General features: G+C 40.1%; 1 protein-coding gene across 1 annotated transcript in view; it reads left to right on the plus strand.

Annotated features, from left to right (window-relative positions):
- Nucleotides 1-14,863, plus strand: part of MDGA2 (MAM domain containing glycosylphosphatidylinositol anchor 2) — a 944,924-nt gene that overhangs the window by 16,308 nt on the left and 913,753 nt on the right. The gene's annotated exons all lie outside the window — the stretch shown is intronic.

A 14,863-nucleotide genomic window follows, 5' to 3' on the forward strand; every position in this document is an offset into this window, starting at 1 on the left:
CTAGGTACATGCCCTTGACTAGAATCAAATCTGGGACCCTTCAGTCCATGGGCTGATCCTCTATCCACTGAGCCAAACTGGTTAGGGTATAATAGGAGTTTTAAGTACATTATACCATAGTCTAATCTTTGAATGAGGTAGATGAGAAATCTGAAACTTATGAAGTTTAAATAACTCCCATATAGTTACTGGTGGCTGACTTTGGAATCAAATGTGAAATGGATGTAAAAATAAATATTTGTATATATTCCTATTTGTATTATTAATTATATTCGTATATTTGTGTGTTTGTACTTAATGTGATTAAAACTGATTAAAACATGCAAGTTAGCTAGCTCACATAATGCCAACAATGAAACTTATCTCAAATAGTGTATATTTGAAGTGCAAATTGGGTGATAAATTTCAGTAAAAAATTTAGGCTTTTATTATATAAGATTTTCTTTCTTAGGAAAAAAGTTATGGTTTATAATTTGTTGTTTTTTAATTGAAATGCCCATACTGAGGATTCTCTCTGGTATAATTTATTTTTGGAATGATAGGCTGTTTTAAGCTTGTTCATAATTAGTGACCTGTAAAAAATGAAGACATGGCTCTTCTAGATATTCTGCAAAGTAGTTATATTCCTCCATTTAAAATAGTAGGCTGTGCTTATAAAAAATCACCACTATCATGTGTACTACTGATTTCCCCCAGGCTGATTAACAATCACTGGCCTTGGTAAGATTGATAGTTAAATGTCATATTTGGCCTGATTTTTGCCTTTGGTTCCCTCAGGGCATTGCTTGGGCATTTCTCGCACAGAGTTAATTGAAGAGACTATTTCTGCCGGTTTCTTTTCTTGAAAATCTTGTGCTCAAGAGGACAGTTGATTGCAAGCTCTGCTCTTAGCTGACAGTGAGTTCCTCAAAATGCAAAGCTTACAAATGAATGTAGTTTAGTGATTTGTTTTAAACTTTTAGTTACAGCATTCTCTACTATAAAAGTCATTTTTTCTATGCTTTTTGAATGCAGTTACTGTATTATAAAGTATAAGCCTGTACCATTCTGGCTATTATGTGATTGATGCAGAAACTGCTTCGATAGGAAACCATTTCAAGAGAGAACAGGAAAGGTATTATTTTCAGCTGTGGTGCCCTGCATTTCTAAGCAGCTGATGTTTCCCCTCCCCCGAACCCCTCAAGTGTCAGAGGCAATCTAGCCTTTTGAAATTTAACTCTTGATTTCGCCTGGCTGAAAAATCAGTGCCCTGAAATTCATTACACATTCACATTTCAAAATTGAGAATTCATTAATTTTTTAGTGTAACTGTGTTGTTATTGTTGTATTTTAAAGTCAGACTTTTTATTCTAAGAACATGGAGAAACATCTGTTTTGTGAATTTTTCTCTAAACAGGGACTTCTTCATACCCAAGCCAGTTACTTGAAATTAGTGGGATATGAATTTTTGCACACTGAAAATTGTGATAATATTGTCAAGTGAAGTGGGTCATAATATATTTTGTAATTTTAGAATTTCAAATTGCAAGGCTTTGTAAAGGAATAGGGAAAAGATGAATCAAATCAAAATTTAAAAGTGTTTAATCATAGATTTTATGTTTTTACTACCTCATACACTGAAAGTTATATTTGGGAGTACTTACAGAATATAGTAAACCTGGGTTTTGTTTTTCTCCACTTTCAACTTTTGTATTTTATGATACCTTAGATGCATACTCTTATTTTGGATGAAGTTGCATAATGTTTTAATAATCAAGGAATAACTATAATTATATACTTAAGATTTTTGTGCATATGTATTTTATGGTTTATCATTTAACTGAATATTGTATAATCCTATATAATAAAAACCTAATATGCAAATTGTCCCCTTAGCGGGGAGTTTGACTGGGAGTTCAACTGCTTGCTAAGATCTGCACTGACAACCAGGGGGCGGTGTGGAACATGGTGGGCATCGGCGACCAAGTGCTAAGGTGCTGGCAGCGGGTGGCAGTGGAGGTGCTGCGGCCCCAATGGGCCCCGACGAGAGCAGGACCACAGCGGGATGGTGGAGCAGATGAGTGGGCAGCACCAGGCCACCTGGCAGGCTACCCCGAAGGACCCCACCTGTGCATGAATTCATGCACCAGGCCTCTAGTATTAACAATAATAATTCAATGGAATGACTAAAAAAGCGGGAATAGAGATCTTAAGCAAAATAAAGGGTGTAATGTCTTATGAATCTGAAAATACCATTTAAATATCTTTAGTTGTGACAAAAAGTTAAAGTGCATATTTTTAAAGACTATTCAAAAATAGCGCTAAGTATATTTTCTGATGGCTTAACTATTGACTGCTTCTCACTCATTGTATATAACTGTCATCTTCCAAATAATTATTATGACATTACAGAGTTTTCCTGTCATTAATGAAAGACTCAGCATTTTTACAGATGGGAAGTTATTAATAAAGCAAATAAGTAAACATCAGAAAAGCAAGTTTTCAACATGCTCTGCTCTGGAGGACTGGATTTGCAGTTTCTTGGGGAGGAGCAGGTGAGTTAGCCTGGTCATAGCATTGGGTTAGAATAGCGGTTCTCAACCTGTGGGTCGCGACCCCTTTGGGGGTCAAACGACCCTTTCACAGGGGTCGCCTAAGACCATCGGAAAACACATATATAATTACATATTGTTTTTGTGATTAATCACTATGCTTTAATTATGTTCAATTTGTAACAATGAAATTGGGGGTCACCACAACATGAGAATCTGTATTAAAGGGTCGCAGCATTAGGAAGGTTGAGAACCACTGGGTTAGAATGCAGAATCAGCTGGAATGGATTTATTATTACAGGCAGACAGTTGGGTCACATCGTGGGAATTAGGCTGGATCGAGGCAGGACGAAGTACCTGCATGTCAGAGATTGGCTTCAGGAAACTGACACACAGAAGATTCACATGCAAGTGGTTGTTGGGGAGTGCTTTTGGGAATAACACCTGGACGGGAGGAAGGGAGCTAGATTGAGCAGAGGGAGAAGTTGAACTGTGATTCAGTTGTGACAGAGTTTCACACTGAGGCTGGGCTACTGGGAAGCTGGGGTGGACCTTCAGAGACGCCAGGCAGTCTGGTGAGCCGTTTTCCAGAGAGCCCAGGGGTAATGAAGCAGTATTTACACCCTGTCTTTCCCTCCTCCAAGTAACCAGTTGTTTTGGTAAAATTTTAAAATCCCTCGTTATCTTACACTATATTTCTACATTTGACCAATCGTATATTTGGTTTCAAGGAGTTATAGACTAAATCGTGTCCCCAGAATTCCTATGTTGAGGTGCTGAACCTTAGTGTAACTGTATCGTAAGGTAGGCCTTTAAGGAGGCAAAGTTGCATGAGGTTATCAGGGTGGGACTCTAGTCCAAAAGGGTTGATGTCCTTATGAGGAGAGGAAGAGACACTAGGAGAACAGGCACACAAAAGTGACAACACAGCAAGAAGGTGGCTATTGCAGGCCAAGGAGAGAGGCCTCTGGAGAAACCAGTCCTCCGGCACCTTGATCATGGACTTCCAGCTCCCATAAGTGCGAGAAAATAGATTTGGTTGTTTGAGCTGCCCAGTCTGTGGAATTTTGTTATGGCAGCTCTAGCCAACTAACACAGGTGTCCATGAAAGAAAATGAACACAAAAGCACAAATCTGCCCTTCTTCCCCTTTACTAGGCATACAACACAGCTGTTCTTTTACCCTTTTCTATTATATTTCTGGCAGCTCTGTATCATCTAGTAAGGGGTGCTATAGGCATGCCAAGTTTGCAAGTTGATCCAAGCAGTACTATTGCATCTTTCCTGGGTGATAATAACTCCTTTATCACAAAGGGTGCACCCATATAAAAAGCCCCTCCCTTATGCAACTTTATATCCTTGGCCATCCTAATCCAGCACCCTTGGAATCTATTCCCCTACATCAGCGGTTCTCAACCTGTGGGTCGCGACCCCTTTCACAGGGGTTGCCTAAGACCATCGGAAAACACATATATAATTACATATTGTTTTTGGGATTAATCACTATGCTTTAATTATGTTCAATTTGTAACAATGAAAATACATCCTGCATATCAGATATTTACATTACGATCCATAACTAGCAAATTTACAGTTATGAAGTAGCAACGAAAATAATTTTATGGTTGGGGGGTCACCACAACATGAGGAACTGTATTAAAGGGCCGCGGCATTAGGAAGGTTGAGAAGCACTGCCCTACATGCTCTTCCAACTCTTGCTAGTATTATTGGCTAAGTCGACTTCCTTCAGTGAGTAGTGTCTTTTTTTTTCCTTGGTAATTTTAACACCTCCATGTCTGGATCATTAGCTTAACCCTGATTATTGGATGGGCTGTCAGTAAGGGGTTTAGGGGTAGGTTTTAAGGGAGAAAAGTGATATCTTGCCACCCAGAGGTCTCTGTGTCAATAAACTCTCAGTTACCTAACTTTATGTCCCGTTCCCTGTTGACCCAGCAGCCTTAGACTCAGTTCCAAAGCTACTGTACCGACCCTGCTAGCAATGTTAGTACGTCCTGTGGGCCACTGTGCCTTTCCTCTCTTGTCAGGCTCAGCAGCTCCACAGCCAGTTATTACTTATACCTAGTTATTGGCCTCTTAGGCAAGAGAGGATATGGTGGCAAATCCTGAGTGGGCCTCTTGTCCTCTTGCAAAGAATTGTCATCTGAATTGTCCTCAAGCAAGGAGGAAGCAGGAAGCACCAATCTCTAATGGATCGTGTGTCACTTGTGTAGGTCTATAGAGTCCAGGGGAACCTGATGATCAACATTGTTGAGTGACCCGATGTTCATTTCCCAAATCTCCAGAGCTCCACATTTTCCCAATTGGGACCCTTACTTTTATGTAGGAAACTTTTTGGATGAATTCAATTGTCCCCAGAACTCCTAACCTTGTAATTAAGCTCTGGACCTGACCCTCAGGATTTTTTCACCTTCTGTTTTCTAGGAGATGAAATTGTTTTAAGTTACTGACAAGAAGGCTTTCTGGATTTCACACTTCCACTTTAAATTTGGTAATTGTATTAGTTTTTATTGCTATTGTAATGAATTACCACAATCAGTGGTTTAAAGCAATAAAAATTATCTTATAGAAGTGGGATCACCAGGCCAAATGGCAGTTCCGTTTTTAATTTTGTAAGGAAACTTCATACTGTTTTCCACAGTGGCTGCACCAGTCTGCCTCCCCACTAGCAGTGTACTAGGGTTCCCTTTTCTCCACATTCTAACCAACACTTGTTGTTTGTTGATTTGTTGATGATAGCCATACTCATAGGTGTATGGTGATAGATACCTCATTGTCATTTTTGATTTGCATCTCTCTAATGATTAGTGAGTTTGAGCACTTTTTCTTTTGTCTCTTGGCCTTCCGTATGTCCGCTTTGGAGAAGTGTCTATTTAGTTCCTTTGCCCATACAAGTATATTTTTATTGATTTCAGAGAAGAAGGGAGAGGGGAGAGATAGAAACATCAATGATGAGAGAGAATCATTAGTGAGCTGCCTCCTGCATACCCCACACCGGGGATCCAGCCCTCAATCTGGGCATGTGCCCTGGCTGGGAATTGAACCATGTCCTCCTGGTTCATAGGTTGATGCTCAACCACTAAGCCATGCCTGCTGGGCCTTTGCCCATTTTTTAATTTGATTGTTTGTCTTCCTTTTATTAAGTTATATGGGTTCTCCTACCATTTGAAACAGCCTGGAGGGTCCTGGAGAGTATTATGCTAAGTGAAATAAGCCAGTCAGAGAAAGACAAGTATCACATGATCTCACTCATATGTGGAATCTAATGAACAAAATAAATTTATGAACAAAATAGACCCAGAGACATAGAAGCATGGAACAGACTGAGGAATTTCAGAAGTCAGGTAGGGGTTGTGGAGTGGGTGGGGAGAGATTAACCAAATAATTTAAATGCATATATGTGTAGCCCATGGACAGAGACAATAGTGGGGTGAAGTCCTGAGAGAGGCAGGTGTGGGATAGATGGGGGTCAATGTCAAGAAAAGGGGACATCTGTAATACTTTCAATAAAGAAGATACATTAAAACAATTCTTTTATAGCACTGTAGTTCAGAAGCTTGACATGGGTCTCACTAGGCTACAATCAGGGGTCAGCAGGGCTGTGTTAATTTCTGTAGGATCTCAGGGAGAATCCATTTCCTTGTTCTTAGTTACTAGAGGCTGCCCACATATATTGACTCATGGCCCGTTTTTTTCATCTCCAAAGCTAGCAAGGTTGCATTCCTCTGTGCCTTCTGCACTCACACCCTCTCTGACTCTCCTCCACTGCTGCCCTCTTCCACTGTCAAGGACCTTATGAATACAGCAGACCCATCCTGATAATCCAGGATATTCTCTTCTTTAAAGTCAGCTAATTAGCAACCTTGGAACATCTGCAAACTTAGTTCCTCTTTGCCATGCAACCTATTATATTCACAGTTTCTGGGGACTAGGATGTGGGCATCTGTGGGGGGAGGTTATTATTCTATCAACTACAGTAATAAATTGATGTTAACCTTCCACTTTCTTTTTCAAGTGCTTGGGTAGTCCCCAGTAATAATCATCTAATTCTATACTACTTGTAATCATTATTTAACCCAAGTTCTCAAGCACTTGAGGCATTGCATACAGCTTCCTCTGGTATATCATTTCAGTTCATCTGGGGAAGACAGATAAAATTATGTGAAGCTCAAGCAATATCAGGCACTCATCTCAGCAAATCTAAGCAAAGAACTGTTGCCTCCAGAGTATTTCTTTGACAAAGTCTATTCTCCTTGGAAATATGTTGCTACTGTCTTGTTTGTATTTCTTGTATTACTCATGTTCTATAGAAAATGATTTTTTTTTTTTCTGAAGGAACTTAACTGTGGCAATTTCAGTCTCCTAAAGGTGAAAGGTTTTTTGTTTGTTTGTCTGTTTTTGTCCATCTAAGATTCTTGCTAGATATTGAAGATCTGCCAGGATATGGCTCGTACCCACCAGTGGCTCCATGAATTGGTTATTGAAAGAAAATGGGGAGAAGATGATTTGTGAGGCAGTACCTCCTGCAGGCTAAGTCTGGCTCAGACTTCCAATTACTCCATGTGGTATGATAAGATTTTTTTGCCACACATGCCATATCTTTGGGGATTTGGAGATCCTGATTTCTGAGTCTGAGTTATAGTCCTTATTCATTTTTCCTTTTTTGAAAAAAAAAATTAAAGATGTTATCTTTCTACTATCAGTGATCAATTACTGGAGAATTGCAGTTTGCATTCAATATTATTTTGTAATAGTTTCAGGTGTATATAAGGTACTATTTTCTAACTCATCCTCCGTTAGCCTAGTTTGCTGATGTTTTATAGGACTTGTTATCCCCCAAGAAATAATTAAATAATCTAAAAACAATTTTAATGTAATTTTATAAGTTTATTACACATGAATACAATTATAATTATTTTTTAAATATTTCAAATATTAAATAAATTAATATTTGCAGATAAAGCAAAATTACTTTGTGAGTTTTCCACCATTGGAATGCATCTTGTTTATATAAAATTTAAAAACATTTATGTGTTATCTGATACTTTTATTAGTTTATATATATATTATTAAAGTTCAGGTTTTCTGTGAATAATTTATTATGTTTATATAGAACTTTTGTTCTCAGAAATAATATATGAGAAAAATATTGGCCATATTTAAGTTTTCAGTTTATGATCTTCCTTATTCCAGAAGAAATTCAGATGTTCCAATAGTACCTTATTGTAAAGGAAAAAAACAAAGAAATCTATTTCATAGATAACACTTCTCTGTATCTTTTGCTAGTTCTCCATTTTCTCCTTAATCACCAGATAGTTGAGATTCTCAGGTTCTATCCTTGTCCCTCTTTTTTTTTTTTTTTTTTTGCTTACTCTGAACACTCTGGCCTTAGGCAGTTTGAGTTTCATCTCTATCTGATGACTTTCAAACTTGTGCTCCTTACCAGATCTTTGTTCTGAGCTCCAAAATAATATATATATGTAATCTGTCTCTTTCATGTTTCCCCTTAGATTGCTCAAAGATATCAAAATTAATATGTCAAAAGCTGGACTTGATCATTGCCTAAATCTCTCTCTTTGCCTTCCCCTTCTCATTAAGGGTCACAGCTGTTCCTGTCATCCACCTGGAAGCCATATGTGACCCGGCTTTCTCTTTTATGCCCGTATAGCCTGTGTATCGTGTTTATTGTGGACCAGTCCTGAAAAGCATGTCTCCGATGTACTACTGCCACGACCTGGTCCATGCCATTTTTATATTTTGTCTCTAAAGTTGCAGTAGTTGCTTAACTAGTTTCCCCACTTCCTCTCTGACAAAGTCCTTCACCTGCTTCATATCCCTCCATACACACATCCATACATCAAGCCTGCATAACTTTTTAAATATACTTTTTATTGTTGATAGTATTACAGATATCTCCCTTCTCCCCTTTACTCCAATCCTCCCAACCCCTACAACCCTCCTCCTTTTCTTCATTATGCTGTTGCCCATGTCCATGGGCTGTGCCTATCCTCTATAATAAAAGCCTAATATACTAAGTGTCTGGTCGTCCAGTTGGCCATTCAACCAATCAAAGCATAATATGCTAATGATATGCTAAGGCCATTCAACTGCTCGCTATGACGTGCACTGACCACCAGGGGACAGACAGTCGACCGGTCGACCAGTCACTACGATGTGCACTGACCACCAGGGGGCAGATGCTTCTACTGGTAGGTTGGCTTGCTGCTGGAATCCAGCTGATTGGGAGTGAGCGAGATGGGCCGGACACACTCTGGAGCACTCCCACAGCCCCTCCCCACTGGACAGTCTCCCACATCCCTCCCCGACCCTGATCGTGCACCAGTGGGGTCCCTTGGCCTGGCCTATGCCTTCTCTTAATCTGAGACCCCTCAGTGGATGTCAGAGAGCTGGTTTCAGCCCGATGGTGGAATGATCGGTCGCTATGATGCGCACTGACCACCAGGGGGCAGACGCTCAACATAAAATCTGCCCCCTGGTAGTCAGTGTGCTCCCACAGGGAGAGCGCTGCTCACCAGAAGCCGGGCACATGCTGGCAAGTCCAGCAGTGGTTGTGGGAGCCTCTCCTGCCTCCACAGTAGTTCTAAGGATGTCCATCTCACGGGCCTAAGCCGTCAGTCAGACATCCCCCGAGGGCTCCCGGAATGTGAGAGGGCGCAGGTCGGGCTGAGGCCCCCCGCACCCCTGAGTGCACAAATTTCGTGCACCGGGCCTCTAGTAAGTATATAAGTTCTTTGGTTTATCCCTTCTCATCCCCCCAACCCCACATTGAGGTATGTCAATCTGTTCCATGTATCCATGCTTTGGGTCTTATTTTATTGGTCAATTTATTCTGCTCATTAAATTCCACAAATAAATGAGATCATGTGATATTTGTCTTTCTCAGATTAAGTCTGCATAATTTTATTTATTTTTTAATATATTTTTATTGATTTCAGAGAGGAAAGGAGAGGGAGAGAGAGATAGAAGCATCACTGATGAAAGAGAATCATTGATTGGTTGCCTCCTACATGCCCCCCACTGAGGATAAATCCTGCAACCCGGGCCTGTGCCCTGACCTGGGATTGATCCTGATCTCTTAGGATCTCATCGGTCCATGCTCCACCACTGAGTCACGCCTGCCAGGCAAGCCTGCATGGTTTTTAAAAACATAAATTGGATTATATTACTTATCCTAATTAAAAAATATATTTTTATTGATTTCAGAGTAGAAGGTAGAGGGAGAAAGAGATAGGAACATCAATGATGAAAGAGAATCATTGATCGGCTGCCTCCTGCATGCTCCACACTGGGGATCAAGCCTCAAAATCAATGGGCTAAAATCAATTTAAGTGTCTATAGGCTGAATTCTTTTGGAGCCTATAGGGGAGAATCTGTTGCCTTGCTTTTCCAGCTTCTAGAGGCCACCTATATTTTTTGGCTCATGGCCCCTTTCACCACCTTTGAAATCAGGATAGTACATCTTCAAGTCATCTTCTACTCTGACAGTCTCCTACTTCAATCTTATCAGAGCCCTTACGATTTCATGGGATCCCTCTAATGGAAAATAATCTAGGATATTCTTTATATCTCAAGATATTTCAATTAATTATATGGTCAAAAGTTCCTTTTGTTATGTATAGTAAGATTCACAAGTTTTAGGGATTAGAATGTGGACATCTTTGGGGAGAGACATTATGCGCCCACTGCAGCCAGATTCTATAGTTTAGAGACTAAAATGATTGTTTTCATATTCAAACACCACTATAATTTTTATTGAATGTGTATAGATGCTCTAATAAAGTAATTTAAAATTGGCTATGAGAAAACTGGCCTGCTTTATACTATGATCCACTGAATAACCTTTTAATGGCTCATTTTCTCCTTTTCACTACAGAAATTACGCCCAACAAGGACAGTGCCTGGTAATGAACTTTTAACAATTACTCTATTTTAAAAAAAAGACTCTTTAATCAGTTTCCCTCACAACTTCTTTTTTTCCATTTAAATAATGAAAAGTAGAGAATCTAAACCATTTCATTTTCATTTTAGCACTGCTTTTCCTCAAGTTTATCTTTGTGGGTAAAACAGAAAGTAAAAACATTTTTGTTATCCTAATAAAAAAAGATTATTCTTTTATAAAGAAACTGCCAGTCAAATTGTGAGTTCCTGATTTTTTATGTACACGGCAGAGCTTTTAAAGAGAGAATTAAGAGCTTCCATCAGGTATGCTAACAGTTGGTACCTGTTTGCTTTCCCATATTTTGAATGGCTGCTGATAAAGAGATGCAAGGTTTTATTTCAATAACTATGATTCTAATCCCTTGCATAATAAACTACTTCTAAGAGGTGAGTATTGTGGAATTATTGGGAAGAAATTGCTATTTCATATTTACATCATCAGTCTCCCTACAGCATAGCTAAATCAGTGGTTTGCATATGCATATCTAAAAGTGGTGAATGTTAGTGATTTCCGCGTCATTTTTATAATGATTGACAAGAAGTACCCGAGATGCTAAAATAGTCTGCTCATTAAATATCTTTTCAACTTTTGATAGACATATGATTAAAATGGTATAATGTAGTACTTTAAAATATTTTCCTTTTTTTTCTTCATGAACAGAATTTAAAATAAAGGAACATGCAGAGAATTCACTATATATTTGGTTATTTCTTTAAGAATAGAGTATGATTTCTCATCAGCAAAGGGAAGGAATATAGTCATTGTGCTTCATCTGAATATAGTGAAAGTTCACATAGTGCTTACTATTTGCCAGGAAAATTCCAAGGAACATAGTGTCATCCTTGTTTTATATATGAGGAAATGAGGGAAAGACAGGATAAGTCCAAGTTCCATAACTAGTAAATAATAGCTGGGCTTTGAAACCAGACAGTCTGTCTCAACAGTCTGAACTCATAACAAAATAAACCATTATTGTATTTTTAAATATATTATTAAGAAGTAATATGATGAATACGCAAATAACTTACCCCAAATAGAAGTCTTCTGGAGGTTAAATTTACAATGCTATTTTAGTTAACAAAATTGGGAGTATGTAATACAATGTCTATGATATAATGCAGATATTTAGGAATTGTGTATGATGTGGGCTTAGGAACACCATTTTTTGGAAAGAAGGCTATGAAGCTGTGTTTGCCTGGCAATGTGTGGGAGGTTGAGAATATGTTGATTTTTACTCAGATATATGTAGTGGTGAAAAAATGAGAGCTAAAGCTCTCTCCAAGCCTTCCTTTGGAATGGCTGCTAGATGTAGGTTCTCAACTATTTTTCATCTGTTGGAAAGTTGTGCTTTTGTGCTCATATCCTATATAATAAAGAGGTAATATGCAAATTAACCCTCACGCCCTCAAAAGATGGCTGCCTACAACCAGGCTGGCAGGGGGGTTAGTGAGAGACGACCAAATGACTGAACAAGCAGGCTGTGTGGGGCAACCAGGCCAGCAGGGGGTTTAGTGAGGGATGACCAAATGACTGAACAAACAGGCTGTGTGGGGTGACCAGGCTGGCAGGGGTTTAGTGAAGGACGACCAAATGACTAAACAGCAGGCTGTGTGGGGTGACCAGGCAGGCAGGGGGTGGGCTGTGAGGGTGACCAGGCTAGAAAGAGGGGCAGTTGGGGGTGACCAGGCCAGCAGGCGGAGAAAGTTAGAGGTGACCAGGCTGGCAGAGGGGGGCAGTTGGGGGTGACCAGGCTGGCAGGGGGGCAGTTAGGGGCAACCAGGCCAGCAGGGGGGTGCAGTTGGGGGCAACCAGGCCAGCAGGGGGGGACAGTTGGGGGCGATTAGGCTGGCAGGGGGGGCAGTAAAGGGTGACCAAGCTGGTGGGCGGGGGGGAGTTAGGAGCTACCAGTCAGGCAGGCAAGTGAGCAATTAGGAGAGCAATTAGGAGCCAGCGGTCCAGGATTGTGAGAGGGATGTCCATCTGTTGGTTTAGGCCCGATCCCCAGGATCAGTTTAGACCTGGCAGTCAGACATCCCCCAATGGTTCCCGGATTGGAGAGGGTGCAGGCTGGGCTAAGGGGACCCCCCATGCATGAATTTTATGCACCAGGCCTCTATTCTCTCTCTATATAAGCCTAAGCGACCATAACGACGGAATGACCAGTTGCTATGATGCGCACTGACCACCAGGGGGCAGATGATCAATGCAGGAGTGATGGTCACTGAGCTCCCACAGCCAACTTCCCCTGTCTGGCCAACCTCTTGTGATCCCTCCCTCCAGCCGGCAGGCCCTGATCGCCTGACTGGGGCTGGACCCCAGGCTGGGATGGGAAACTGGGAGTGGGTGGCGGCAGACACATCCTCTTTCCCAGGGGGGCCGAGGGCTGGTTCCCTCCTTGGGGCCACTGGCCAACCTCCTGTGTCCTGTCCCTCCCCCTAGCCAGCAGGCCCCAATCAGCCTGCTGCCCACTGATGCGGTGTTGGCGTGGCGAGGGAAGGAGGAGGTGGGGAGGCAGGGAACCGGCGTCTGTTCCTTCTGTGCCCAGCCCAGTCCTGATCAGCCTGGCTCCAATTGGTCCTGATTGCCGGTAAGCCTAGGGACCCCACCCATGCATGAATTTTGTGCACCGGGCCTCTAGTTCTTATATAAAAATGCATGCATGTTTATTTAACACACGTAGTTATACTGTACTTACTGATTTATTTAATTCTCAGAGTATTCTAATAATATAAGTGCCACAATATCCCCACTTCACTGGTGAGGGAACTGAGTAGGGAGAAATGAACAAACTGCCTAAGGTCCCTGAGATATTAAATGGCAGACCCAAGGTTCTGTCTCCAGAGTCCATTCTCTGTTCATAAAACAGTTCAAATCTGTGAGAACAAGTTCCTCTTAGGAGAGGAGCTGAGGGCCTCTTGATTTTCTCCCAGTTCACACTTTTTCCTACTTTCCAGTAATGGTTGGAATAAGAATTAAATGTGTGACACCCTACCTCCATTCTTTACCCTTTGGGCTCTAGCTTGTTCTCAGCCACAATTTGTACTGATTGTTTTCTCTCTCTTCTCTCTTCCCTCTTGTCCTTGCTTCTCCTTTCTTTCAAGTAAGTTGGGTAGACTAATGGATTGGTAAATGAATTTATATACTTCTGAAATGGTATTTTGTGTATAAAACATTTGTGAGCCTTTGCTAAAGTTGTTACATGGGAATGAAATATTACACTAAAGCTTTCTAATTAATTCATATCAGTTTATAGGGTTATCACAATGTTTAGCCTAGATTGTTTTGCAAGAAGTTTAAATCCTTATGATGACAAATAACAACTCATTAGAGGATAGTCACTGCTTATCAATCTTTTTATTGATCTATTGTTATCTTTGGTCTGGACCTCTGAACTCTTAGTCATCATTCAGCTCTATATTCAAATAATACTTTATTTTGGTATTGCTTTCCTCCACTCGAGTTTCTCTTCCCCTTTTCTCTAATACTTGGCCCCTCATTATATTATTTTCTTTAGACTACTTTTCATATTCATAATTGCATTTAGAATCAAGTAAGTAGAAATGGTGACACATCTTTAGAAGCATTCATTGAAACAGAGATTTCAAACCCCCAGTGTTGTCTGAGTTGATAATATAAGTAAAGAAGTAATTGATCGTGCTTTGGAATCAGACTTGGCATATATTTGGTGAAGGGACCTGTTTTATTCTTTAGACCAGGTAATGATTTATATTTCTGATTAAACTATGGACTTCTTGGCTAGACTCCGAGTATTTCAAGATTAGACATACTTAATTTGCATTGGATACATACATATGAATAGGTGCTAAATATATTTGTAATTTTTTGTTGAATTAAAACCAAATAAAAATGAATGCCTGCTATGCTTCATTCCTCAGGAATCATAAGATGACTTGAGTAAGAGAGACAGAAAAGTAAATAAATAATTGCAAAGTTGTTTATTTAATAAGTATGTGATATGTACTTTCTAGATGCAGGTTATATTCAGTTCTGTATATGTACCTGTAAACCAGAGAAGTGGTGCTCCTGCCTCTGTTGGGTGTATGCTGTGATCTTATGTGATATGTGCAGTGGAAGAAATGCACAGAAAGGCTTCTTAGAAGAAATGATGTTTGAGCGAGTCTTCATAAAAGCATCAGGAATACTGAGGGGGAGAGTATATGTCAGGCAGAGGAATGAGCATGTGCACTAAGTCAGCCCTTAGAGGACTATAAGTGGAATAACTACTGGAGAGTAGATAGACCAGTGATGGCAAACTCATTTTTTTGGTTGATTTTTCTTTGTAAAATGGCATTTAAATATATAAAATAAATATCAAAAATTTAAGTCTTTGTTTT

This window comes from Myotis nattereri (genome assembly GCF_964212035.1).
Source record: "Myotis nattereri genome assembly, chromosome: 1".
Taxonomy (NCBI): Eukaryota; Metazoa; Chordata; class Mammalia; order Chiroptera; family Vespertilionidae; genus Myotis; species Myotis nattereri.